The sequence below is a fragment of the Mandrillus leucophaeus genome, unplaced genomic scaffold (assembly GCF_000951045.1).
Source record: "Mandrillus leucophaeus isolate KB7577 unplaced genomic scaffold, Mleu.le_1.0 Scaffold556, whole genome shotgun sequence".
Lineage (NCBI taxonomy): Eukaryota > Metazoa > Chordata > Mammalia > Primates > Cercopithecidae > Mandrillus > Mandrillus leucophaeus.
Genome location: NW_012105986.1, coordinates 242,801 through 270,280, shown reverse-complemented (window position 1 = coordinate 270,280; position 27,480 = coordinate 242,801). Strand labels below are relative to the sequence as shown.

General features: G+C 42.7%; 1 protein-coding gene across 1 annotated transcript in view; it reads left to right on the top strand.

The window, feature by feature from the left end:
- Nucleotides 1-3,353: 3,353 nt before the first annotated feature.
- The window catches only part of RP1 (retinitis pigmentosa 1 (autosomal dominant)), a 58,055-nt gene continuing 33,928 nt past the window's right edge, over nucleotides 3,354-27,480 (top strand). The window contains exon 1 of the mRNA XM_011998094.1: nucleotides 3,354-3,505. The gene's annotated coding sequence lies outside the window, so the exon portion shown is untranslated. The remainder of the gene's footprint in view (nucleotides 3,506-27,480) is intronic.

The following is a 27,480-nucleotide window of genomic DNA, read 5'->3' as shown; positions in this document are numbered from 1 at the left end:
ATTATTGCAATATATAATAAAATTTTTTTTGAGATGGAGTCTCACTCTGTCGCCCAGGCTGGAGTGCAGTGGTGTGATCTTGGCTCACTGCAACCTCCATTTCCTGGGTAGCAATTCTGCTGCCTCAGCCTCCCAAGTAGCTGGTGTTACAGGTGCGTGCCACTATGCCCGGCTAATTTTTGTATATTTTTAGTAGAGATGGAGTTTCACCATGTCGGCCAGGCTGGTCTCAAGCTCCTGACCTGAAGGGTACACAAAACTACTGAGTGAAAGAAAATGCTAGATGCGGGAAAGCCCATCCAACCCAGTTCCTTACTTTCCAGGTAAGTTAACCACAGCCAAGGGAGGTGAAAAGACTTCCAGCTGGAATGGGATCAGACTCAGATTTCTGGATGGTCAGCCATGGATTTTCCCACTGCACCATCCTGCCCTCTGCTGCTTGACTTGTCAAGAAACAGTAGGCATTTCCAAAGGCAGGGGTTCTTCGAGAAATAATTTCTTGTTCTCTATAGTTGACGTTCTAAGATCATATTTGAAGGAAATTTACTTTTTGTGTGTTCACTTAACAAAGAAGATATTTTCTGCATTCAGGAGAAAACCAAACAGATTGCACTTCTGCTCCAAACATTAAAACCAAGAGATCACAATTTGATAGCCTAAAACCAAATATCCTGATTTTAAAAAGGATTTGAACAGACATTTCTTAAAGAAGACATGCAGATGGCCAACAGGTACATTGTAAGATGCTCAACATCACTGATCCTCAAAGAAATGCAAATCAAAACCACAATGAGATCCACACCTGCTGGGATGGCTATTTAAAAAAAATACAGAAGACAGCAAGTGTTGGTGGAGATGTGGGGAAACTGGAATCCTTGTATATTGTTGGTGGGAATGTGAAATGGTGCAGTAGCTATAGGAGAACAGTGCAGAGATTTCTCAAAGGATTCAAAATACAAAACATCTCATGTATCCTATAAATATATACACCTCTGTACCCACAAAAATTAAAAACTAAAAACAGATCTAGCAAGCGTAAAACACAGCATATATCCAAAGGAATTGAAATTAGGGTCTTGAAGAGATATCTGTACTCCCATGTTCATAGCAGCATTATTCACAATAGCCAGGCAGTGAAAACAACCTAAGTGTCCACAAATGGATGAATGGATAAAGAAAATGTGATCGATCTATCTATCTATCTATCTATCTATCTATCTATCTATCTATCTATCTATCTATCTATCTATAAAATACATGACTGCTATTCAGCCTTTAAAAAGAAGGAAATCATGCTCTTGTCATAACATGGATGAACCTGGAGGATATTACGTTAAGTGAAATAAACCGGACACAGAGGGAAAAATACTGCATGATTCCACATATGTGAGGGCTTCTAAAGTAGTCAAACTCATAGAAGCTGAGAGCAGAATGGTGATTGCCAGGTGATGACGGGAAGGGGAATGGGGAGATGTTGTTCAAAATGTATCAAGTTTCAGTTATGCAACCTGAATATGTTCTAGAGATCTGCTGTGTGACACAGTGGCTATAGTTAACAATATGGAATTTTGTACTCTCAAATTTATTAAGACGGTAGATCTCATGTTAAGTGTTCTTACCACGAAAACAAACAAAACAACAAAGACACACAGGAGACTTTGGGAGGTGTTGGGTATTCTATTACCTTGATTGTGGTAATAGTTTATTGGTGTATGCATATGACATCACCAAATTGTAACTATTTACGGTTCCTTATACAGCAGGTCCTCTAATAATATTGTTTCATTATAATGTTGATGAGGATAAAATAATGTATTTCCAGCCAGGGCCACTGTCTGTGTGGAATTTACATGTTCCCCCTATATCTACGGGGGTTTTCTCTGGGTCCTCCGGTTTCCTCTCACAACCCAAGGCTGTGCACATTAGGTGAACTGGCATGTTTACATGGTCCCAGTGCATAAGTGAAGGTGTGTGAGTGTGCCTTGCCATGGGATGGTATCCTGTACGAGGGTAGGTCCTGCCTTGTGCCCTGAGCTGCTGGATATGCTCAGCCACCTGCGTCCCTGAACTGGAACAAGCGGGTTGGAAACTGAATGAATAAATGAATGAGTTATGGGTTGGAAAATGAATGAATGAATAAAAGTTGATTGTAAAAAAAAAATGGTAAAATCTGCGATAATCATATAAATGCACGACAATAAACAATGAAGTGTTTTGGGAGCCTGTCATATTTGTAATGGTTTTCAAACTGTGAGGTGGGAGGAGATGCTCCTGACAATTTTCACTTTACAAACATTTATTCCTTGATTTAATGCACCACAGTTACGACCATTGTGACTTGCTGATTTATCAAAAATTGGATAAATGTTTTACTTGTTTTTATTAATCTTTCTCAAGTGTATATATATTTCACATTTATTTCAGTGACTAATATTAGGAGTGTTGTAGTCTTCATTTAGAAGTTTGGTGATGTTTTTGTGACCAAAAATATGCTGTAGGAACTTGACTCTCGTTTCTATCCATCAGCTTATGGGGAAATGGGTTTTGTTATATGTTGTCTTGCTTAAAGTTGCAGTTTCCAAGAAATGATCAACAATATTAAGTGAGGACTTACTATATATCCGTTATGCCTCAAAAAAAATTTTTTTTTTTTTTTTTTAAATATGAGATCTTTACCCAGGGTCCTGGTGACCAAAATTAAGGCCATGAGGACATTGAGTGATTCGATACATGTATCACCCTCCCGGGCCCCTGTCTCGCTGGGCTGCCTACACTGCACAGTGCCCGGTTGCGCTTGGCCTAAAGAAGTGTTTATGTGGTTGTTGAAAGAATGAATAAAAAGCAGAGAGAATACATGCTTACTGATGGTTGTCACTGTAGAAAAGATAACTGGCTTGTGAATTCTTGGAAGTCATTTTTTGTTTTGTTTCTTTGTTTCAGGTTCATATTCTAAAGAGAGCAGGCACTGAGCAAACGTTTGTTGAACTGAACCAATCTGCTTGTTACGGGGATGTGACCTCTACTTTATGGTGTCAAACTAAACAAACACATACTTCTCCAGACAAATACTGAAACCGGTGAACTTCAAAATAAGGTAAAAAGCTCCTATGTTTCCATGCCGCATGATATGCCACAAAAAATCGAATGATAAGAACAAGAACAAAGTAGGTTATTTTGTTTGCTATTTAACTTGTGTGCAGGTCTTCACAGAATGAGAGGCATAGCAACACTCATGACCCCAGGCTAGTTCTGTTCTTTGCCAGTGTGTGGTTTGGGAGTTCTGTGAAGTGTTTGCAGTCGCTACTAATAATCCAGGTGACATGACAAACATTGCCATTCCCTTGGTCCGGAACAAATAGAGGAGGGCTCACTCGTAAGCAGCATCTGAGCAACAGGCTCACCAGACATCAGCCTCTTCACTCCGACTCTTCCAAACTCCAGCTCTCTTCATTAAGATATTCTGGAAGCAACTGAAGAGTTTCTACAAACGTTTTGGAAATTACAGGTGAAATATATGTGTTTCCTTTTCTCCTTGCCTTTTTGATACGGAATGATAACGAAAATTTAAGTTTTTATAATTAGGCTTTTTAAAAGGGAGGAGATCTTTAACTTTCATTTAAATGTGGAAAATTGCTTAATGGCATGGAAAATATGCCAAAGATGGTAAAGCAAGCAGGGAAGGCCTGCGCTAGATAACTCTGTGTCTTGGTTGCTGTGGGGAAGGTGAGTGAACCATTTTTCCTGTGAGGCATTTTTGCAGATATTTGTAAGGTATTGTAGCTTTGAGAAGGAGTTTGGACAAATGTCCTCATGGCCTGTACATGTGGGCCATGTATAGGACTCGTGATTTGATCTTTAAGACCTGGGGAAGCCCCTGGAGGGTGATAAACAGAAGAATAATATGATCCATCTTAGGTTTTCCAGAGGAGAGTGGGTCACATCAGGGCAGGACTGGCTGGAGGCACAAAGACCCGTTAGGAAGCTATGGAGACAGTCCGATAAACAATGACTATGAGAGACTAAGAAGGGACACAGCAAAGAATGTAAAAAGAGTATGGGGAAGATGAGATGGAGTGGAGACATATTTAGGGACTCAGTCCCCAACTGGGAGAAGGGGAAGTTTAATATGACTCTGTGGTTTCTAACTTGGATGGTATTAATTTTTCGTATTGTTGAGACTACAATTTTTCATGTTGAATTAGTAACTGTTAAGCCACAAACGTATTTGCAGCCGGCAGAATGTAGCTGGAGAGGAGAAGCTTCAGGGCATCATGGCAAGAGCTTGGACTGTGGAGGCGGGGGTGGGTCTGTGTTTGAACCCAGCTCCTCCTGGGGGTGTGACTGCAGCCAAGTGCCTCGGAGATCCTCTTGATGTGAGGGTCGGGACCTCCACCGCCCCCGGATTTTTGGGGACGGGGAAGTTGGGTGAGATATTCTAAGTGAACACATTCTGAACGTCAGCTATCGCTTTTTTCTCAGCAGGTCAAGTGGAAGTTTGTTTTCATTTCAGTTAAGGTTCGAGCTGCTCTGACTGCTGTGCAGGCATTTACACGCCCGCTGCTAGAAAGCTGGGGCTGGAAGGAGCATCGGGGCGCACCGGTCCTCCTTCCTCATGTATGGATGTGGATGTGGAGGCAGGCCCTAGGTCTTAGTATAGGTGCCCATGGGGCAGGTGAGAAGCCCCCGGTAACTTGCTCAGCGCTGCGTCCACTCTTCCACACTCTCCAACACAACGTCACTGGTTTATAAGTGAGAAGCAGGTCACAGGTCCCTAAGGTTTCTGCGAGGGAGGCAGCGTTGCGCAGTGGTTCAGAACACCTGCTGCACGGGTTCACCCTGTGCAGCCTCTCTCACCTAAATTTCTGTTTCTATGTCTGCAGGTTGGGAATAACGCTGTGGCTGTGTAAGGCCACCACAGTCAGTGCTTAGCACATCGTGAGCACTCAATGTAGAAACAGATCTTATTTGCTCTAGATCTGACAGGCCAATGTTATCCAAGCAGAGAGACCCACATGGCCTGCAGCATATTTAGGGCCATCTCTATGTCAATAGCATCCAATGGCTTTAGGTGGGGCCTGGACTGGAGCCTCCATGTTGGGGGTGGAGGCAGGGGGCTTGCTCTCTCGCTTCCCTCGGCATTGGAGACAGGTGCCACTTTGCAGCCTCAGGGGGTGTGACACAGGATCTGGATGCTAGGGAGACCACAGCCAATGGGGAAAGTCCACATCATGTAAACGGGTGGTGGGATATCTTGGGGAGGGGTCACTGGATGAGCCACCCTGGGAGATCTGGTTCCTCAGAAGGGGATCTGTCAGGTTGACCCTATACACTGAAAAAGCAAATCCATCAAAAGCTTCTACTACTAGAGCTTCTTAACTAAATCCCTAGTAAATCTCCTTACTTCATTTGGTAAATTCAAAATTAATGGCATAATACTTTCACAAGAATATACCATGAAATCATTTTCCTTCTTCTTTTTGGCCAGAGTTTATGTGTTTTAAAGGTTAAACTCAGATTCCAAGTAAACAAAGTGATTGTTTAAATTACTTGTCATCGACCCCACAGCAATAGGTGTTTAGTTTCTGTTTATATTTACTTTATTGAGTATCTTAGAACCATTTAATAGCAACGTAACAGAGCAAAAACAGCACCCTTAGAAACTTGTAAACACAATCAAGACCTGGGCATTACCATGGTTGAAGGATTCCTTTAGTACAAGGAAATACTAGAGAAGTTTGGCAGGCGTGACTTAACTGGCCAAGTCATAGTGAACATCACAGATGGTCAGCTTGTAAAACAGTGAGTTGTGGCTTTTCAGATGATTAACTGGCAGAGTGTGCAAACTTTTGCCGTTGGATTCTTATATTCACTTAAAGAAGAATTGGAATAATTATCTAACAGAAAAAAGACCAATAACAAGTATTATTGCTGAAACATTCTATGAGTAGACTGCTTTCTATACATGATTGGTGAACATTGTATTTCAATTAATTATATATCCTGATAATATATGAATTAATATTGTGATATCCTGCATACAATAACAATACACAATGGAAATATAGTAAAACAGAAATGAAAATAATTTTGTTTTTCCTTGAGAAGGTATTTCAAATTTTTATAGTATTTCAGGGATATTAATATAAATGTCACTTATCACAACAAAGTACCGTAGCTACAGAAGGTGTATGATATTGACTGTCAAATGAATGGATTGTCCCCAAACTTGTCTAGAGAAAGATGAGATCCTGACAGTTAAAATAAAGTAATTTAAAGTGAATCAACCTTTAAAAACTCAGCAGCTTTGCTATTACTCAAAGGATAAAAACTCGAAATTTAAAATTTCATGTCATAGCTATGTTCACATGTGAAACTAGTGAATATGAATATGGGAGTAAAACTTTTCATTAAAAAAGTAAAGACTAATCAGTGATTGCTTTTATTAAATTGCATGACTCACATCTGAAGCTACTTGACATTTCAGGGAATGTATGCCCGAGGCTGTAATAACATTTGGTATATAAACCAGTCTGTAGAATAAGTTAAAAGAAATATTTTAAGTAGGCTGGGTGTGGTGACTCACGCCTGTAATCCCAGCACTTTGGGAAGCTGAGGTGGGTGGATCACCTGAGGTCAGGAGTTCAAGACCAGCCTGGCCAACATGGTGAAACTCCGTCGCTACTAAAAATACAAAAATTAGCCGGGTGTAATCCCAGCTACTCGGGAGGCTGAGGCAGGAGAATTGATTGAACCTGGGAGGCAGAGGTTGCAGTGAGCCGACATGGCATCATGGCACTCAAGCCTGGGTGACAAGAGCAAAACTCCATCTCAAAAAAAAAAAAAAAAAAAAAAAGAAATATTTTAAGTAATATTAGGGTTGGTGATGTATTACTATAAGTTTATAATTATCACATAAGATTTCACATTAGTTGATCAAAAAACATTTTCTAGCAGGTGCTAGACAGATGGCATCTTCTTTTACATAGAAGAGCAAAGCAGTTTTCCAAAGGTCTTTGAAATTCCCCAGGGAGTTCTGTGCAAAGACCACGGAGACAGATAAATGCCTTCTATTTCTACAGACTTTGCCCTGAATGGGTAATGCAGCTGCTGGTCAACCAGGCAGGCCATATGGAGTCACCCTTTACTGAGGCCCCTGGTAGGCCCAAGTCCTGCAACACTCAAAGATGTCCCAGTAATGACTGTAGACTCCTACTGTTAAGTTTACATCCTATTATCTGTCCCTTAAGCCTAAATCAGCTCTTCAGAGAGAGGGGAAAACATAATTTGTTTTCCCCCACACTCCAGAGCAGAAGAGTCAGCCCTTGGGGTTGGCTTCCTGACCTCAGGCTCCACTCTGGCTGCTGGTGGCTTCCTAAGGAGATCTGAGATTGGGAACAGGCTGAGAGGGAGGGGGTCCTGGGGCTTCTTGTTCCCTTGACCACACAGGAAATTCCTCAGAGAGACACTCACTCTGTTATGGGCTCCTCAAAGAGAGCCTCTCACAGAAGGAAAGCCTGGCAGTGAGTGGAGGGCAGCGACTCAGGGACCATCTCACCTTCTTGGCTCAGTTACCTCCCTGGGTGCCCATGTCCATATATGTGATGTAGATAAAATAGCTCCCTTGTAGAGATGCTTGATATTTAAGAGGCCAGCGCATTTTGAATGGCTTATAAGTGTCAGCTATTATTACTATTTGTGTGTGTGTGTGGTTTTTTATTTGTTTGTTTTTTTTTGCGATGGGGTCTTGTTCCTCCGAGGCTGGAATGCAGTGGTGTGATCATAGCTCACTGCAGCCTTGAACTTCTCTGCTCAAGTGATCCTCCTGCTTCAGCCTCCTGAGTACCTGGGATTACAGGTGCAACCCACTGTGCCCGACTAATTTGTTTTTCATTTTTTATTTTTTGTAGAGATGAGCCTAGGCTGGTCTCAAACTGCTGGGCTCAAGTGATTCTCCTGCCTCTGCCTCCCAAAGTGTTGGGATTACAGGCGTGAGCCACCATGCCCAGCCTACTATTTGTTTTTGACAATCAAAATCTTCACACCTTGGCCCTAAAGCTCAATAAATTTGTCTAACAAATGGAAATAGCAACAAAGGACTAATATGCATCAGCAGAAATGTTGGCTATTTCATTAGAAATGTGAGTAAACTCATCCCAGGAGCTATTTCAAGTTATGCTGGTATGAGAGACCACTGCAGAGCTGTTGCCCAACCCAGATCTTCTCTGGGTGGGACTTGGCAGCCTCTGTCTCTGTCCTGGTATTTATGATCCCAGGATTGTCGGGACTGGTCAGCACAGTAGACAGATGCCGTTGCAGTGGTGGTCTTCAGCCTCTGGAGGGCTTTCTTAATGTAAGCTTTTTTTACTAGAAAGCTTTCCCTCTTTGGTCATTGCAGGGTCTGAGGATGCCACTAAAGCGAATGTCACCAATTATGGGTGCCTACCAGGTGCAGCTACGGAGCTCATTTCATGCAGAGGGGTGGGGTGAGGACTCTGGAGCCGGGGCTTGGGCTGGAAACCTAGATCCAGCACTTCACAGTGCAAATGTGGGCAAGTGACCAAGCTCTGTACAACGAAGTTTCCTCTGGATAAAACAGGGAGTGGAAGTACTGAGCTCAGAGGGTTGTTGTGACAATAAAAGGTGTTCAGTAAGTGTTCGCTGTTGCCACTGTCTCATGGCACTTTCATGATGTCTTGGTGATTTTTTCAGTCCCGTTTCACAGATGACAAAAACAGGCTCATAGAAGCGGTGGACTCTGTGACACACACTGAATAAGCAGAGAGGCTGTGCTTTGGGGTTAGAGAAAAACTACAGCTATTTCCACTCCAAACCTTAGAATTCTGGTTTTCCCTAGTTACTAATACATTTTGAGCAAGTCAATTTTATTGGACTCAGAGGCCCGGCTCATCTGATTGATTCCTTGTGGTGGGAGATGTGAATTTCCTACTCCAGTCTCTGAGGCTTGAAAGAGCTCAGTGAGAAGCCAGCAGAGTTGGCAAGATTGTTGATTTCAATAACCTGTGGGCACACATCTGCAGGAATGTAGGGGAACCCCAGCTTCTCAGAGAGAAGGTGTGAACAGACAGGAGTGTATCAGTTGGATGGGATTTACGGGCGGCAGAGACAGAGAATTTCTGTGGGGCATTTGCTTTTAGGGATGTCCTGGAGAGAAGTGTGCTACCTGTGATCTGCTCAGTGTGTAAGGCCCAGGAAAACAGATGGGCCAGCCATGGAGCTGAACAGCAGGCAGCAAAACCTTAGCTGGGGCTGGGCGTGGTAGCTCATGCCTGTAATCCCAGCACTTTGGGAGGCCAAGGTGGGCAGATCAGCTGATGTCAGGAGTTTGAGACCAGCCTGGCCAACAGGGTGAAATCCCACCTCTACTGAAAATGCAAAAATTAGCCTGGTGTGGTGGTGTGTGCCTGTAATCCCAGGTACTCAGGAAGCGAAGGCAGGAGAATCGCTTGAACCCGGGAGGTGGAGGTTGCAAAAACCAAAAACGTCAGCTGGCCCAAAGCCCTTTATATTGGTCCATTTGCTCTTAGAGATTCACCCAGATACCAGGATTGCCTCACTCCACCATAGAGGGGCATGATGAGAGAAAAATCCACAAAGTTCATCAATAGCCCACATGTGGTTAGGCATGTGAGAAACAGGACCCTCACTGTTACTCTCTCGGGGTGGAGAGCGGGGCTTGGAGGGTTCTGGGTTCTGACTGGCCTGGTCTCTCATCAGACTTACTTCCTACATTAGACTTTTAGGGATGCTGAAACAAAGCACCACAGACTGTGCGGCTTGAACAACAGACAATGATTGTCTCACAGTCTGGAGGCTGGATGGCTGAGATCAAGGTGTCGGCAGGGTTGGCCCCTCCTGAGGCTCTGGGGGAGACTCTGTCCAGTCTTCTCCCCAGCTCTGCAGGTTTGCTGGCCATCTTTGATGTTCCTTGTTTGGGGGAGCATCACTCCTGTCTCCGCCTTCATCTAAACAATGGTGTTCTCCCTGTGTCCGTGTCCAAATTTCCTCTTTCATAAGGACATAGCCCATTTGGATTCAGGGCCCACCCCACTCCAGGATGACTCCGTCTTAGCCAATCACATCTGCAATGACTCTGTTTTCCAAATACGGTCACATTCTGAGGAGCTGAGGGTTGGACTTCAACATATGAATCTGGAGTGGAGCTGGGGGAAGTGGCGGTGAAGCTGGCGGTTGGGGCACAGTTCAACCCTTAACATCTTCCTTTTTCCTAAGAATAATCTTCAACTTCTCTCCACCCCAAACTCAATCAGTGTCATCCTGATAGGAGAGGGAAATGGGAAGACTCAAGAGCCTGCTTCAGAAGGCGGTGAGCTGACCCCAAGCTATTCTAGAGGTAGGTGAGGGTTCAAGTTTAATGATAAGCCTTCTGTGTTGACTCCTTCCAAATCACTCAAAGGGCAGCTCGCATTTTTGGGGCTGTGTCCTCTGAGAAGAGTGAAGGACCTCGAAGGGTAAAGCCCTGCCCCTCCCATGTCCTTCTCCTCCTGGGGAGCAGTGGCTAGAGGAATGGGCCAGGCAGGTCAAAGTCATCGGATTTTAGAATCTCTGCCTGGTGGCTCTCTCCTTCCAGCTGCTTCTCTGAGGGTTGTCTTAGTGGGTTAGTTCTTTTTCTCCAGCATTAGCTGTGGTTTTGTAACCTGAGGCTGGCCAAGGAGAGCTATAGACAGTGGCTCCCAGCTGAGCTCAGTGCCACTGCTACCACCAGACCTTGAGCCTCCACCCTAGTCATTTGGAAGTGAAAGAAAGGTAAAAGATATTTAATACTTACAGATTATACACAAAGGGCTCAAACCAACAACTAGTAACCCAGAGACAAAACTACTTTAAAGTGTGCTAAGTTAGAAATCACTAAAAGGTCAGATGATACCCAGGTCCAAAGTGCGCTGTGTGGAGCCAGCTGAGGCAGGCGGTGAGGTGAGCCACGAACTCTGAACCTCCCTGGTGGCAGAGAGCCTGGTGTGAGGCCTGGAAAACAGAGGCAACCAATTCGCTTGCAAGTCCTGGCTGCAGTTCTGGGCTCATCCTGAGCCCTGGGTATTCCTTGATGTTCCTATAGCTGATTTCAATACTCAAGTCCCTGTAGTTCAAAGGGCAATTTGACTTTTGCTTGTCCAAAGAAAACTTTTAAAAGAAAAACTCTTCAATATAGGCAATTGCTTTGTCTCTTTTCATCCAAATGCCAATTTGACATGTTTGTCAGTCTCTCAGTCACGGAATGTGCACTGTTATCCATCAGCTAAGGGCTTTCATTATATTCTGGTAAATGGGCCAATTTAACCTGGACATCAGTATCTAGGCATCTTTTTTACAGTCTCAGAGCCTAACACCTTTCAGGAAACTACAAAAGACTTTATTTTTACAGCATAATTCAAAGCTTATCAAAGTCGCAGGAATTTCACTTATTATTATGAGACTTCCTGAGGAAAAGTAAAGTAAAAATATAGGTATGCAGGCTTCTAGAACTTTACTTTTTAGCAGGTGGGATGGAGAAGAAAAAAAATACTCCTACTGGTTTTGAGGTCATTATTTTTTCAGTGTAATGAACTTTAAAAGCAATAAGCAATGGGAAGCTGGACCTCACTTTGTAGATTCAGGGAAAAAAAATCACCCGTCTTTTTTGTGGTAGAAAATCTGTCGTAAAGGCATAGATTTGAGACCATGTAACAGAATTTTGGTGTCCTCTGAAGCATTTCTGTAAAATCTGTGGAAGAAATGCTTGTGATTGGTGTGATCTGTGATTACTTCATTAGATCAGGCTTTGCCTATACATCCAAATGATTTATTTTCTTGTTTATGTGTGTGTTGTGGTTAGGGAAGGTAGAAGGAGATTTGTCTCTAACCTAATGCTTGGCACATAGTAGGAGCTTCTCTCCGATAATTTTGGCTTCAAACAAAAGCAGCATGAAAAATAGACACATATATTTCTTTCTCATTAAAAAAAGTGAATATATAGTCCAGGGCTGGTATGGTGGACCTACAGTGCTAAAACCACACTCCTTCTGTCTTTTCATTCTGCTATGATTCGCTACCATCCTCATGGTCCATGAAGGCAGCTAGAGCTACAGCTATTCAACCATATTCTAGGACAGGAAGGAGGAAAAGGGGTGATAAAGGGGACCCGTCTCTATTAATGAGTCTTACTGAAGGTACCGCATAACACTGCTGTTTCCAGCTCAGTGGTTGGAACAGTGACATGGTGACAGGTGGCTGCAACAGAGACTGGAAAATATGCATGGATTCGGGAAAAAAGTCAGAATCCTTTTATTAAAAAGAAGGGAAGAATGCATTTTGAGACAGCTAGCAATCCCTGCTACACCACTCAAAATAATGTTTGTTGAATTGAATTGGATCAATTGGCCAGAACTGGTGGTGGTGTTCTTGAGTTATTTTGTTCTTGAGGTATTTTGAGATATGTTGTTGAAGATATTTTATCTTCCCCCTTGAAAAATGGGGTAGGAAGTTTCTGTACCTTTAGTGTGATAAGTGTGGGACTTGGGAGAGAGAATGCTGACATAAGTACATCTTTGGCTGACACCAACTTACTCTGGGCAAGGACATTAAGACGCTTGTGCTCTTTTATCCTAAGGAAGTTGGGTGTGAACACGAATGGTGTGAGACAAATGCTTTCAAGTTCCACAGTATGTGCCAGGCACATTGTAAGGTGAAAATGAAGTGCTCTGGTGACAAATGAGAACAATCTGAGGATCTCTCCAGTTTCCTCCACATAGTCACCACAGGGGACAAAATCTGGAGAAGCCTCCAGTTCCCTCATGAATTTGGAAATCATTGGCATTATAAGTGGTTCCATCACTTGTGTGTTTGTATGACCAACCAACAGTAAGTTATTCAACATTGCTAAGCCTCAGTTTCCGCATCGTTAAAATGAGAATAATAAAAATCCCTATGTTCTGGGCTTGCTGTGAGGATTTAAAAAAATGCATGTAAAGAGCTTTGCTCCGTGCCTGGCACGTACTAAATACTCAATAAATATTAGCTATTCTTATTAATAATGCAAAAAAGAGCAGAGGAAAAATGCCTAAAGTTGTGTTCCTAGGAGAGCAAGTCCTGGTTGGATGATTAAGTAATTATAGGAAGATTATGTATCAGTCAGAAGTGGGGAGCAGTCATGGAGGGCCTAGGAAAGCACACAACACACAAAGGTCAGCCCACCTGTTGGCCCACTCTGACTGAGAGGCCTTCTTAATGAACTGGTTTGGATTCTTGGGGTCTCAAGGGAAAGGCTCCCTCAATTGTGGATAAAAGTATATATGGCTATATTAGCATGATGCCATTTTGCATTTGATTTTGGTTCCTCATTCAGTATATAAACTTGTGATTGTAATTTGCCTTGCCTTGTAGATCTAAGTGCAGGGAAAGAATGCATGGGCCATATTGGCTTGAGTATTCAGCTGTGACTCCCATTGTAAGATGAACAAAGTGGCATTCTGATGTTATACATTATTCTCTTTGAGTTTGGTTAACGTGAGTCTGCCACCCAAGTGAAAAAACATTCATTGTCTCTGCCCACCATGTGCTTCATAGGCATCTTCTTTTGGAACTTTTTCTTTTTTTTTCTTTTTTTTTTTTTTTTTTTTGAGACGGAGTCTTACTCTGTCGCCCAGGCTGGAGTGCAGTGGCCGGATCTCAGCTCACTGCAAGCTCCGCCTCCCGGGTTTACGCCATTCTCCTGCCTCAGCCTCCCGAGTAGCTGGGACTACAGGCGCCCACCACCTCGCCCGGCTAGTTTTTTGTATTTTTTAGTAGAGACGGGGTTTCACTGTGTTAGCCAGGATGGTCTCGATTTCCTGACCTCGTGATCCGCCCGTCTCGGCCTCCCAAAGTGCTGGGATTACAGACTTGAGCCACCGCGCCCGGCCCTGGAACTTTTTCCCACAAGTTTTTACACCAAGTAATGAATATAGGAAGCTGTCACCACAGACTCATTGAGGGCCCAGTGGTTGTCAGGCACTGTGTTAAGGACTGGGGAATACTGCGGTGAACAAAAGGGACGCTATCCCCACCTTGTGGAGATTACAGTCCAGCAGGACAGAGAGTTGGTAAACTATTACTACATCATCACAGACTATGCACTGCATGATGTCAGAAAGAAGCCCAGTCACAGGGGCAGTAAGACAGGGAGGCGGACATAGACAGGCTGGTGTAGGAAAGGTTCCCTCTCAGTCTCTACCTAAGACCTGGAGGACGAGTGGGAGTATGGAGACAGCACAGGCCCCACACTGGAGTCTGCGTGTTCCTCTTCCACCTTTCTGTCATGGGTGTTGGGTGGGGAGAGGGGAAGCTACATCATGAGCCCTGTCCCCTTGAATCTGGACCTGTCCACTCTGTGTTTTCCTTTGAACATCCCCACGCTTGTACCCTGTGTGTGGTAGCCACTGCAGCCTGATATTACAGCCTCCCCTAAGATGTGGAAAACCCAACTGCTCAGAAGGAAGCCTGTGTTCCTGGGATGTCATGAGGGAGGGATAAGGAAAGACAGCATCACAATATTCATCCTGGCAGGATGCTGTCTCCATTCTTCAGAAACCAGCTGAATGGGTATTTAGTGTTCTGTGAATCTTTGCTTTTACGTAAATTTTTTTTAAATTTTTTATTTTATTTTTTATTTTTAGACGGAGTCTCGCTGTCTCCCAGGCTGGAGTGCAGTGGCATGATCTTGGCTCACTGCAACCTCCACCTTCCGATTTCTAATGATTCTCCCGCCTCAGTCTCCCGAGTAGCTGGGATTACAGGCATACGCCACCAAGCCCAGATAATTTTTGTATTTCTAGTAGAGATGGGGCTTCACCATTTTGGCCAGGCTGTCTGGAACTCCTGACCTCACGTGATCTGCCTGCCTTGGCCTCCCAAAGTGCTGGAATTACAGGTGTGAGCCACTGCACCCAGCCTATGTGACCTTTTTTTGTTTTTATTTTTTAATCAAACGTGTCTTTGCTGTTTTCAAACAAACACGTGGAACACACTCTCACAGAAACCTAACAACCAAAAAGTGTTGGAAAGGAAAAGCGGCTTTGTGGTTTACATTAAATAATACATGCTTATTCATAATTTCTCTTTTCAGCCTGTTAGACTCCATTTTTAAGTAGAAAACAGAAAGACAGCCATCAGGCCCAAGAGAAGTCTTAAATATATCTTTGAAGTTTGGAAGTGACTCACGCCGTGAGTCTGGAAGTGTAGGTTTCTTTTGAAACATGCACTGCTGCTGCAGCTGTGATCACTGCCTCCTCGGCACTGGCGGCCTAGGTGGGCAGCAGGGCTCATGTCAGCTGTGACTGGTTGTCACCACATCCCATAGGACACGCCTGCTCCTTCTGTTGCCAGCCCTACATTCTCCCCCTCCTGCCTGTCTAGACAGCCCCTTCCCTTAAAGGAGAGACCCTGCGAACTCTGTGCTGACCCTGCCTGCAGCACACACACTGTGCCCTCCCGTCCTTACTCCGCTCGGTGCTAAATCCTCGCCTCCATTCCCTGTCTCTGTGTAAACCTCGTTGGCTTATGAAAGTCTCCCTTGGTCCACAGGCTGATTTCCCCAGGACAGCCTCTGTTCCACAGCACGCATCACACTTGCAGTCACTTGCGGAGAGCTGATCTTCCTGGGAAACTCTGGCAGAGACTGTGTCTTCCTGCCCATGGTTGTGTCCTGGTGCCTAACACATCACAGGTGCTTAATGAATAGGTTTCTTGTCTGAGAGATGTGGCTCCTCCTTCCCAGGACCACAGTCAGGTTTCTCAGAGTCAGGAGTGGGCTCGGAGCCCCTGTGTACCCCAATCCTGTATGGCACCATGGACGGTTCCACTTAGACCAACTGGAAGGACTGGTAAGATCCATCAGCTCAAGCCCTCCTTTTCAGATGTGGCAACAGGATTAGTTTGCTAGGACTGTCAAACAGAGCACCATAAACTGGGTTGGTTAGACAACAGAAATGTATTGTCTGCCGGTTCTGGAGGCTGGAAGTCTGAGATCAAGGTATCAGCAGGGTTGGTTCCTAAGGACAGTGAGGAAGGATCTGTCCAGGCCTCTCCCCCAGCTGCTGGTGGTTTGCTGGCCTTTTTTAGTGTGCCTTGGCTTGAGGAAGTATCAGTCCAATCTTCACACGCGCTCTCTCTGAGGGTGTCTGTATCCAAATTTCCCTTTTTCTTGTAAGGACACCAGTGATTGGATTAGGGCCTACCGTAATCGCCTCATCTTAACTTGATCATCTTAAGTTAAGTTGTCTATTTGCAGATAAGGTCACATTCACAAGTACTGGGGTGAAGGACTTCAATATATTTTAAGGAATCCAATTCAGCACTAAACAGTGACTCAGTTAATAACACATCATTCTCCCTGCTGAAAGATGATCCTACTCACCCATGCTTTATAGAATAAAGGGGTCATGCTGTTTTCCCAGGTGTAGTCTTATTTGTTGCTCTTTGTGAGCAGGAACTGGAAGACAGAGGAAAATCCTGGTTATAAAGTAAGAGGTCATCTGCCTGGGTGATGGGGCTACTTGCTAAGTGTGGAACATGGTCTGCACACGGTGTTTCAGCTGACTGGCATCAGGCCCCCTTGACTGCACGTCCCATAAGAAGCTCAATCACAGGAGTTGTTAGTCTCCTGGATCAATAAACAATTATTTAGAGAAAGTGACTTTGTCAACAATTTAATTAAAATCACCCAACCTACAAAATTAGAAGTAATTCAAGTTTGAGCACATATTAGCTGTGTGGCCTAGGCAAGTCAGTTGTCTGGATAGCAACATACTCTGTAAAGCACTGGGATTAGGTAACTTCTGAAGACCCTTTCAGCTGGAACCTTCTTTGGATTATGTGGTTCTTTTTGTGTTGAAAGCAGAAAAGTCCTCTAAGGAGTTGGGATAGACAAGTATGAAAAGAATTAAATGAAGTGCTTTTCCTCTTCATTATCATTGTAGATATGAGGTGGTTCTTGCCTCTGCACAGAAGAAAGATGCTAGATCTCTGTTTTGATCCACTTTTATGTACTCAATGTCTACTCCTTGCAAGAGATGAACCAGCACACAGGACATGGGACCTCTGCTGATAGGGTACCATTCCTGGCTCACCCTACTGGTCCCACCCTGTTGGGCTGGTGGTGTTAGAATTTATATGGGTTGAATGTATCATTTTCATCTTCAAAATAACCAAGTTTCCAAAGAGTTATTTCTGTAAGTATCTAATAACATATTTAAGAACCAAATCAGAGTGTCAGTTGTACAACCAAGTCTTCAGGCTATAGACACTCACTCTTTACAATCTTGGCATAAAAAATCTTACTAATAATAGTATCTTGACTATAAATAGAGATTTTCTAATGTCCTCTCCTGCTATTATATTGCTTATTACAATGCTAAATGTATCATAATCCCTTTTTTTGGCCATAAAACTGTGCCCCTTGATTGTGAGAAGGATATAAAATAGACCAGATGTCTTAACCAAGTTTGGATAAATCAGTCATCACCTTCTTTTTTTTCCAAGAAGAATGAGGCATAACAGCTTGAGTGATGCACAGACTTTATTTTCCATTTGGTCTTTCCAAAGCAAACAGAACCAAGGTGTAAAGTCTGCTAACGGCACTGTGTCAGCTGTGTGGCATTCAGTTTTAAGGACGCAAACGTCACTATTGTGAAAAGAGAGGGAGGTTAAATTGTTAGTGTTTAGTCTCGTTTAACATTGAGACCAAAAATAACAACCTCAGGAGAAAGATAAAGAGAATGACTAATGAACTCAGCTCTAGTTTAATGTTTGAGAGGAGCATAGACTTTGATATGAAACTAGGAAGACGAGCTCTTAATATGGTAGCTTTTTCCTCAAATATAAGAATTCTTAGATTTAAATTTAAATAGTAAATTATTTTAGAATTTTACTTTTTGCAAAAAAAGATAATAATAAATACAAGAAGTCCCACTCAACAAGGTCATAATGAGGCAGAGTGGATCTGCAGTAACATAACAATAGTCAGACACCAGAGCATTTTTTATCCCAAAATTTTATAGAATGTGTTATGTGTTGCTCACTAGATGGGTGTTGATATACATGGCATTTAAAACACAAAGCAACATTACAAGATTGGAACAACTCCAATGTTTACATGAAGAAAACATAATATAGAGGGTTAATAGTCTGCTCAGGTTCATCCAGTTAGGAAGTATTTAACACTAAACTCAGGAATCAAGCAGGGAGCAGGATCATTTGACTCAAGTCCTGAGCTTTCAGAAAACTCAAGTTTTCCTATGAAGAGGACCTGCACATGTGCAGATACTGCTCTCATGCTGCTTTCCAGGTGCGAGAATCAGATGAGCACAAAGGCTTGGTTGTGATACCGATTCCGACGGCATCATTAATCTAAGCCAGGCCTATACCATGGAGTTAGAAGGAGAAGGACTGGAAAAAGTCCTGGTGATGCGCCCATGACAGTCTGAGGCACTACAGGGCACACAGAGATGAGGGAAACATAGTGCCTCGGAGCACTTTTAGGTAGTGTACATATCATGATAACAGGGAGGCTCCAGGTGCCATGAAACAACTGTGAAAGAATGCTATTGGGAGCTGAAGTGGGGTGCGACCCTGGTAGCAAAGGTCTTTCTGAAGCCCATTCCACATATGGCTATTGCTGGTGGTGACTGCAGCGCTAGGACAGAGGAGAGGAAAGGTCTGTTAGAGGAAGGGGAGCATGGCACGGGCCTCAAGGATGGGTAGGTTTTGGGTAAGAAGAAAGGGGGTGGGAGATGGCATTCTGAGCAGAGGGAATAATAAGAGAGAGGCATAAAGAGGAGCATCACTTGGGACAAATATTGGGAGATGTAGCCCTAAATTTGTAAGACTGGGGCCTGGGAGCATTCCATTCCAGGGATTCTAAACTTGGTCTGAAGGTTGTCTAAGAAATCTGGGAAGAGGCTTTGGTTAGTCTATGAAGTTTTATTTGAAATTAAATATATGTGCATGTTTCACTTATCTATATTGTTGAATTAAAAAAAAAAACACTTCAGAGATAACTTCAAAATTAACTGCCTTACAACAACAACTTATTTCTTCCAGTTCTGTAATCTGTGCTGGGTTAGCCAGAAACTAAAAAATTGTTCCAGAACCCCAGTCTGGTGTTTGGGGCCCTGCCACCTGTTTTCAGGCCTCCTTCATGTTCAGTGCCTCTCCTCCTGCCAAGAGTTTGAAGTAACAGCTAACCCTATTAAGGGATTCCTCATCAAAGGCCATCTTTGGGGATATTTTATATTGAAACTTCCACTGCTGTCAAGTACAGAACTTGTACAAAAGAGTGGGTGTCTTGAAGGCCAGTCTTGACTCAACACAAATAATAACATTCTTTTATCCAGAGCTGTTCAACTATGAGCTTCGTCCCAGGTCAATGAGTCCTCTACTAGTAGATGATTTGAAGCAGAGGGTGGATACTATGACTCAGGGGTTCTGCAGATACAAATCCTTCACCCCAAGACTCCACTGCACCAGCAGATGCTCTTATGATGTTCTGGAAGCTTCGAAGGGTCCTGATTTAGTTGTTCCCTAATGTAACAAGGATACCGAGATGGAGAAAAACCAACAGTGTTAGGAAAGAGCAGTGTACTTGATAACTGGAAGCACAAACAATGTGTATTTCTTTCTTTAAGAAAAATTAATTTTTTAATTTTTAGTTTTTGTGGGTACATGCTAGGTGTATATATTTATGGGGTGCATATGTTTTGATACAGGCATGCAATGTGTGATAATCACATCATGGAGAATGGAATAGCCATACTCTTGCATTTATATTTTGTGTTATAAACAATCCAGTTTACTCTCTTTTAGATATTATAAAATGTACAATTAAGTTATTACACTCGTCACCTCATTTGCTATCAAATGGTAGGTCTTTTAAACTTTTGTTTTTATTTTAGGTTCAGGGATATTTAGGTTCATGTGCTGGTTTGTTATATAGGTAAACTTGTGCCGTGGGTTTGTGTATGGATTATTTTGCCACCCAGGTACTAAGCTTAGTACCCAATAGTTATTTTTTCTGCTCCTCTCCCTCCTCCTGCACTCTATCCTCAAGGGGGCCCCAGTGTTTGTTGTTCCCTACTTTGTTCCCATGAGTTCTCAAAAATAATGTCTATTTCTATAGCACCGTGATCAATGGGCGAGAGTGGAGTTCTTTCTCACGTGAGTGTGTGAGCAGAGAGAAGGCAGGCACCGCTTTCTTAATCATTCTGTAGTTGCTGCATTCAAAGGTTCCCACCTATGTGCTATTTACATATTCTGGGGAGAAAAAGAAAGAATGAACATGTCAGACTCTTTTTTTTTTTTTGAGACAGAGTCTCACTCTGTCACCCAGGCTGGAGTACAGTGGTGTGATCTCGGTTCACTGCAAGCTCCGCCTCCCGGGTTCATGCCATTCTCCCACCTCAACCTCCCAAGTAGCTGGGACTACAGACGCACAACACCATGCCCGGCTAATTTTGTTTTTGTATTTTTAGTAGAGGCGGGGTTTCACAGTGTTAGTTAGGATGGTCTCGATCTCCTGACCTCGTGATCCGCCCGCCTCAGTCTCCCAAAGTACTGGGATTACAAGCGTGAGCCACCGCACCCAGCCAGAACATGTCAGACTCTTAACACTGATTAATGCTGTAATCAGCCTGGCAACAGCTGCTTGCTTAACAACTTCATTTGCAGCCACAGAAGTGTGTGTTTGTACTTCTCTTGCATTACTTACCGGCAACCTAATTTATATTGAGCCTCTTCTCATGCTTTAAAGATGTTCTTCAAAGATATGGTAGATGTCAGCAAAGTCATCACCAGTCATGTAACGTGGATGATGCCATTGGGGTCACAGTGAAGAGATCCTAACCTACGGGTTCTCATTTTAATTTGGAATCCTAGTGTAATTAATTATCCTTATTCTATACATGTAACACATCTGGTTACAGTCAAAGGCAGGGAAAATATTAGAAGTCTGGAAGTGAAAACACTGGGAAGTGATTTATCTTCAGGACAAGAGTTAATCTCTTTCCACTTTGGGCCTGGAAATTCATGGGTTTTGTTTTCTAGATAAGACTTCCTATAACACTGGCCAACCAGAATATGTTGGTTGGCAATTCTAGGTGTGGACGGTGCTATCAGTAGCCCCAGGTTAAATTTTATAGACATTTCTGAAAACTTGGGTTGATTAAGCTGATTGATCAGGATAGTTTTAAGTTTCTTTGTAATGTATGATGTTATTTGTAGTTGCTCTATGTATTATGCTAATAATGTATATATGAAATGAAAATTTAATTTTTTTTTTTTTTTTTTTTTTTTGAGATGGTGTTTCACTCTGTCACCCAGGATGGAGTGTACTGGTACAATCTCAGTTCACTGCAACCTCTGCTTCCTGGGTTCAAGTGATTCTCCTGCCTCAGCCTCCTGAGTAGCTGGGATTACAGGCACAAGCCACTATACTCAGCTAATTTTTGTATTTTTAGTAGAGATGGTGTTTCATCAAGTTGGCCAGCCTGTCTCGAACTCCTGACCCCAAGTGACCTGCCCGCCTCAGCCTCCCAGAGTGCTGGGATTACAGGCGTGAGCCACTGTACCTGGCTGAAAACTTCTTTAAATCAGGGAAAGCTATCTGAATAGATGGCAAACAACTGCCTATTTTTGGTGTAAAAAGTGTCAATCATTTATATGTGATTTATACATAAGAGGGAACATGTTGCTGTCATATTTACTGAAAGATAAATGCTAAAAAAGAATATGCCTTCTATGTAGTTTTTCATATTTACTTATATCCTTTTTTTGCTTATGAAATTTTGAGACTAGTGTATTATCAGATTCACACCCTCTTCTTTAGTGTGTTATGAAGCAGTCACATGTATTGCGAATTACTTATGACTACTACTGATAGCTAACATGATTTTTTACTAGATGCTATGCTACTTTATCTCATTTAATCCTCAAGATAATATTGTAAGATATATACTATCATAACCTCCCCATATTGTAGATGAGGAAATGGAGGCTTAGATTGCTTAACTACCCATCACAGAGCTGGAAAGCATACAGGAGGGGCTCAAATCCAGGTGTGACCTTTGTTAAACTGCACTTTTGAATCAGTGCACCGCACTGGTTGTTCACACGGTGCCTTGATAACTTCAGACTTGGACAACTTCCAATGATGAGAGTTTGGTAGACATTTTTAGAGAGGAGGAGATGAAAGCATGACAAACATTTTCTAATTATAGAGTGAGAAATAGGAGCTCAGAGGAATCAACTAATTTTTAATTTTTTAATTTTTATTTTTTTAGGGACAGAGTCTTGTTCTGTTGCCCAGGCTGGAGTGCAGTGGTGCAATCATAGCTTATTGCAGCCTTGAACTCCTAGTCTCAAGTGATCCTCTTGCCGCAGCCTCCTGACTATCTGGGACTATAGGTGCACCATCATGCCTGGTTAATTTTTTATGTTATTTTTTGTAGAGATGGAGTCTTGCTATGTTGCCTAAGCTGGTCTTGAACTCTTGGCCTCAAGTGATCCTCCCTCCTCAGCCTCCCAAAGTGCTAGGATTATAGGTGTGAGCCATTGCACCTGGCCTAATTTTTTAAGAATGTTAGTTGACAAAAATTAGTTGAGATTTTCCAAAAGCAGTTCTACATCTCATGCTCTATTTCATTTCTTTTGCCTCTGAATTTTACTTTGGAAGTGAAATATTTTAAAATTTCTAATGAGGGTCCCAGGATCATATAGTACCTTTCAAATAAAAATATCCTATATCATGTGTACACAAAACGACCTGCTATGTTCTTTTGTTTAGTTAATCAAAGAAGAGTTTTCAGCATTTATTAAGCACTACACACCCTGCTAAGTAAAGTACTTCATTTAATCTTCACAAGCATGGTGTAAGCTGGCATTACTATAGTTGAGGAAACAGTCTCAGGGCAGTTAAGTTCCTTAACAAAAGTCGTACATATTGTAAGCCACAAAGCTGGGATTACAACCCACTCCTGCCTCATCTCCCTTCTTAAAAACGGATTTACTGTCCCCTGAAGATGAGGGAAATAAAGCCATTTCCCCAAATAAGCAAATTCTATTCTTTTAGTTACCTTCCAACTCTCTTAGTTCCAATGCTTCACTTGTAAGGTTGGATGCTTAGTCAACATGAGTTCTAATTCAAAACCTGCCACAAAGTTTCAAAAACTTGCACTGGTGTGTTGTTTCAAGAACTCCAATCTAATCACCACAGTCTTTGTCTAGGAAACAGACATTAGGGGCCTCAAGTGTCCAGATTTCCACTTGGTGTTATCTCAGTAGACACACAGCTGCAAATCAGTAGCAACAGACAGCCTCGTTTAATGATTCTTAACATTTTCCTCCAAATGAGAGAGAAAACTAAGCAAACTGAGGATGAGACTAGTCAGCATGTTTTAGATCCATAAAGACTCAAGAAGCTGAAATGCAGGATTAATTCTGAAGGCTGAAGAGCTGGAGGTATTAATGACTCACCTTCCTAAGGAGACCAACTCCTCTCTTGTCACTTTGAGTGATGAAGACTCTGGTGTCTTGTGGCATTTTTCGCCCCGGTGGATGGGGCATTTGGGATTACTGAGTTGCCTATAGGAATGAGTCCTAACATTCTCTTACATCCTGTGTGAGGGAGAAGTTCTGGGTCAGCATCCTTATGACACATGGTCCTGTAAGTCTGTTCTGATCCTGATTCAAAGCTTTGAATGGGTCCAGCATCCCTGAAACCACCATGGAATGGTCAGCAATCTAAATGTGGTCATTGTGCATCAGGCTGCTATTCCTTTGTTCTGTTCGCAGTTAGGGAAGCAGGGACCTCTCTACCCACTCTGTACTCTGGTGTTCCCCTGGCCTCTGAGCCTAAGTTCCTTATTCCTACGAGTTAAATACATGTTCCAATCCCTTCCTCAGAATCAGCCTGCACACAGGGAACTGCAGTGTTCACCAACTTCTCTCCAGGACTGGTAGACGCAGCCTGTCTCCTGGGAGTGCAGTGCTCTGCTCCCTCACATTCTTCCTGGGTCAGGAGAGGACCTCCTGTTTGTGAGAGCCCTGGACCAGGTACCAACAAACCCTGACAAAGGTGCTGTAGTAATGGCCCAGAGCAGCAGAAAAAGCAAGGCTTTTTTAGACAAATGACTTAAATCGTGACTCCAACACACATTCAACTGGCTCGAAGGCCCCAGGAAACAGTTTCCTTATCTGTAGAATGAAGTGAATACCTGCTGTGCAGGTCAGAGTCAATGTATATAAAGCACTTGGTGTAATGCCTGGCATGTAATAGCCACTTAATAACTGGTAGCATTTATTATGTCTTTCAATGAACTTTCTGGATAGTGAGAAGCAAAATGTAATGTAGACTTTTTTTTTTTTTTTTTGAGACAGAGTCTCACTCTGTCATCAGGCTGGAGTGCAGTGGTGCGATCTCGGCTCACTGCAACCTCTGCCTCCTGGGTTCAAGTGATTCTCCTGCCCCAGCCTCCCGAGTAGCTGGGATTATGGGTGTGCAAATCACACCCAGCTAATTTTTGTATTTTTAGTAGAGATGGGGTTTCACCATGTTGGCCTGGATGGTCTCAATCTCTTGACCTCGTGATCCACTTGGCCTCCCAAAGTTCTGGGATTGCAGGCCTGAGCCACCATGCCCAGCCTCACATATACATTGTTAAGCCTTTGGGATAGTTTGTAATATTGGAAACAGTGAAATCAGGATTTGAATTCTTATGCAGTAGTCCCAGTGATCTTTAGAGAATGCACATCTTTCAGATCACCTGAAGTCAAGAGTTTGAGACCAGCCTGGCCAACATGCCGAAACCCCGTCACTACTAAAAATACAAAAATTAGCTGGACATGGTGGCGGGCACCTGTAATCCCAGCTACTTGCAAGGCTGAGGCAGGAGAATTGCTTGAACTCGGGAGGTGCAGGTTGCAGTGAGCCGAGATTGTGTCACTGCACTCTAGCCAGGGTGACAGAGTGAGACCCAGTCTCAAAAAAAAAAAAAAAAAAAAAAAGAGAGAGAATGCCCATTTTGGCTTTGATGGTCTCACCTTTCTTAGGCATTTTAAAGGTACACCTGACAAGGAGGTGAAAATCCTCCCTCTAATACTGTATCTGCAGTTACAGCTAAGAAAGGCCAAGGAAACCACTGGAACCTACTGGGAAGTTGAAAATTTAGGCTGAAGAGCTGCAACGGGTGACAACTTCTGAAGGTTCACTAGAGAGGAGAATAGTTTTACAAATAAAGTTCCTGAAGTCAAGACTCTTGGGTCATCTAAAATTAGATGGGACAAACCCTTGAGAATGAGCTACTGATAGGGACATGAGCAAGGTGAAGTGATGGATTTTTCTATTTCTAATTTCTATGCGTCTATAGAAAGGTCTGTTTCTTTTCAGTATTTTATAATGTATGTTTTTCCTTTAGACTTCTTGACATTTTTTCCTCTCAGATATTTTTATAGATTCTACTTAACAAAGCTTAAAATTACAACAAAAATGCCATTTCATACACTATTAAGTTTAGACCATTTAAAATCCTGTCTTGCAAATTTCTCTTCCTATAGAGCAATGCTGTCCCATTATGTTGCCTTATGTCTGCTGCTATTTTTGAATTACAGTACATGTCATCCACCTTTGATAAGGAACTTAATATCCATTGGCAGGTCAACTTGTGACTTTATGCTGTGACTATAACTGCAAATTACGGTGCATATCTCATCTTAAATTATTCCCTGGGATAGGAAGCCAGTCCAAAGGCAGAAGAACTTTGTCTTATAAAGACTGAAGAAGGAATCTTACAGAAACAATGTTTCCATGGTGGACAATGCTTACAGGATAGAATATCAGGGAAGATTGCAATAGAATATATGGAAGGGAGTTGGGTACAAAAGAGCAAACACACAACTGGAGGTCAATAGAGATCAGTGTGGGATTGAGGAGTCCAGAGAAGGTTAAGCATGGAGCTGAGGTTCAGAGAGGAGCCCAAAGTCTGACTGGTGCAGGAAGCTAGCCCTGAGAATTCATTACGTTTTGAAGATTAGAACAAGCAGCTGCAATGTTAGGATCTCACCATAGTAGGAAGCTGGGCCCAGGAAGGAGCTGACACACAGGCTATGGCTTTGGCAAGGGAAAGGCTGTGGACACTAAACCAACTTTTAGGTTGAGCTCTGAAGTTCTATAATAATCGTGTCAGGTCAGAAGCTAGTGTTAGTAGCCTGAAGGTGCAGGTGTAGGGAAATAAGAATATTGGGGAGGAATATCATGGAGTGAGATTTAAAGGAAGAGAGACGGTTACTGACTTCACATCTCTAGATATACATGGGCATCCCTTAATTTTAATATTCTTTGCTTTCAGCTTTTGTTCAGATACTGTATCCTCTATCCGGGAAGTAAACTGAAAGGGAATTAAACATTTCTAGAATATCTACCATTTTAAAAGGTACTTGGATAAGCACTTTACATATGTACTCACCGAGCTGTTCCAGGAGACTGGGTTATTGTTATCTCCATTTAACAGACAATACACAACCTCAAAGGTTAAGTAACTCACCCTACTGTGCATAATTAATAAATGGGGGCCTTTAGATTCACTTCCAGGTGTGTATGTGATTCCAGAGTCCTCACTCCTTTCATTCTACCATACTGCTTCCTACAGATAGATGTCTAGGATCAGACTCCAGGAACTGGACCCGGCACACAGCAGGCCCTCCGTAAATCGTTGACTTCCTCTCTCCCTCCCTGTCCTCCACCCCTTCTAACCTCTTTAAAGTCCACTCCTTTATTTTCAGGTTTTTAGTTGACTCTATACAGTTATTGTGTCAGGTTATAAAGTCACCTGCATATTCTCTTTCTTTTCATGAAGGAGCATAATAACCTGATTTTGGAAATATTGGATAATTTTTTTCGGGGGAGAGGGTAAAGCAAGGGTTGATACATTTTTTTCTTATTCTTAAAAGCCAGACTCTTGGAATATAATGGTTTTTAAGAAATTCATGAAATAAAGGGATTTTCCAATTTTTCTGAGAATGTGGGAAAGAAAGGGCTGCATTTCAACCTACATGATTTAGCTCCTTGGGCCCAATTACAACACAGGTCCACATGTCTGAAGCTCACTTTCTTGCATCATGGTGGTTTCTGCTGCTCAGCTCTTCCTGATCTTATTCCTAATCATGTGGCTGTTAAGTCTGCACTTCTCTGGCCCTCCCACTTGTCTTCCAGCCTTGTATTTTTAGATATCTACAGGACACTGCTAATTGGAGCTCAAGATGTGAAAAACTGACAACTCCATAATTTTTCTTCCGTTTTCTCCAACAAATATGCATCTTTTTTCAATTCTGGCATTCTAGTGCTCTTTTGGTCCTCATTGGAATAATCTTTGGCCACTTCCTCTAATTTCCTCTGCCACTGGAATGGATTTAAAATGAATGATCTCAGGTCCCAAGTGGGCA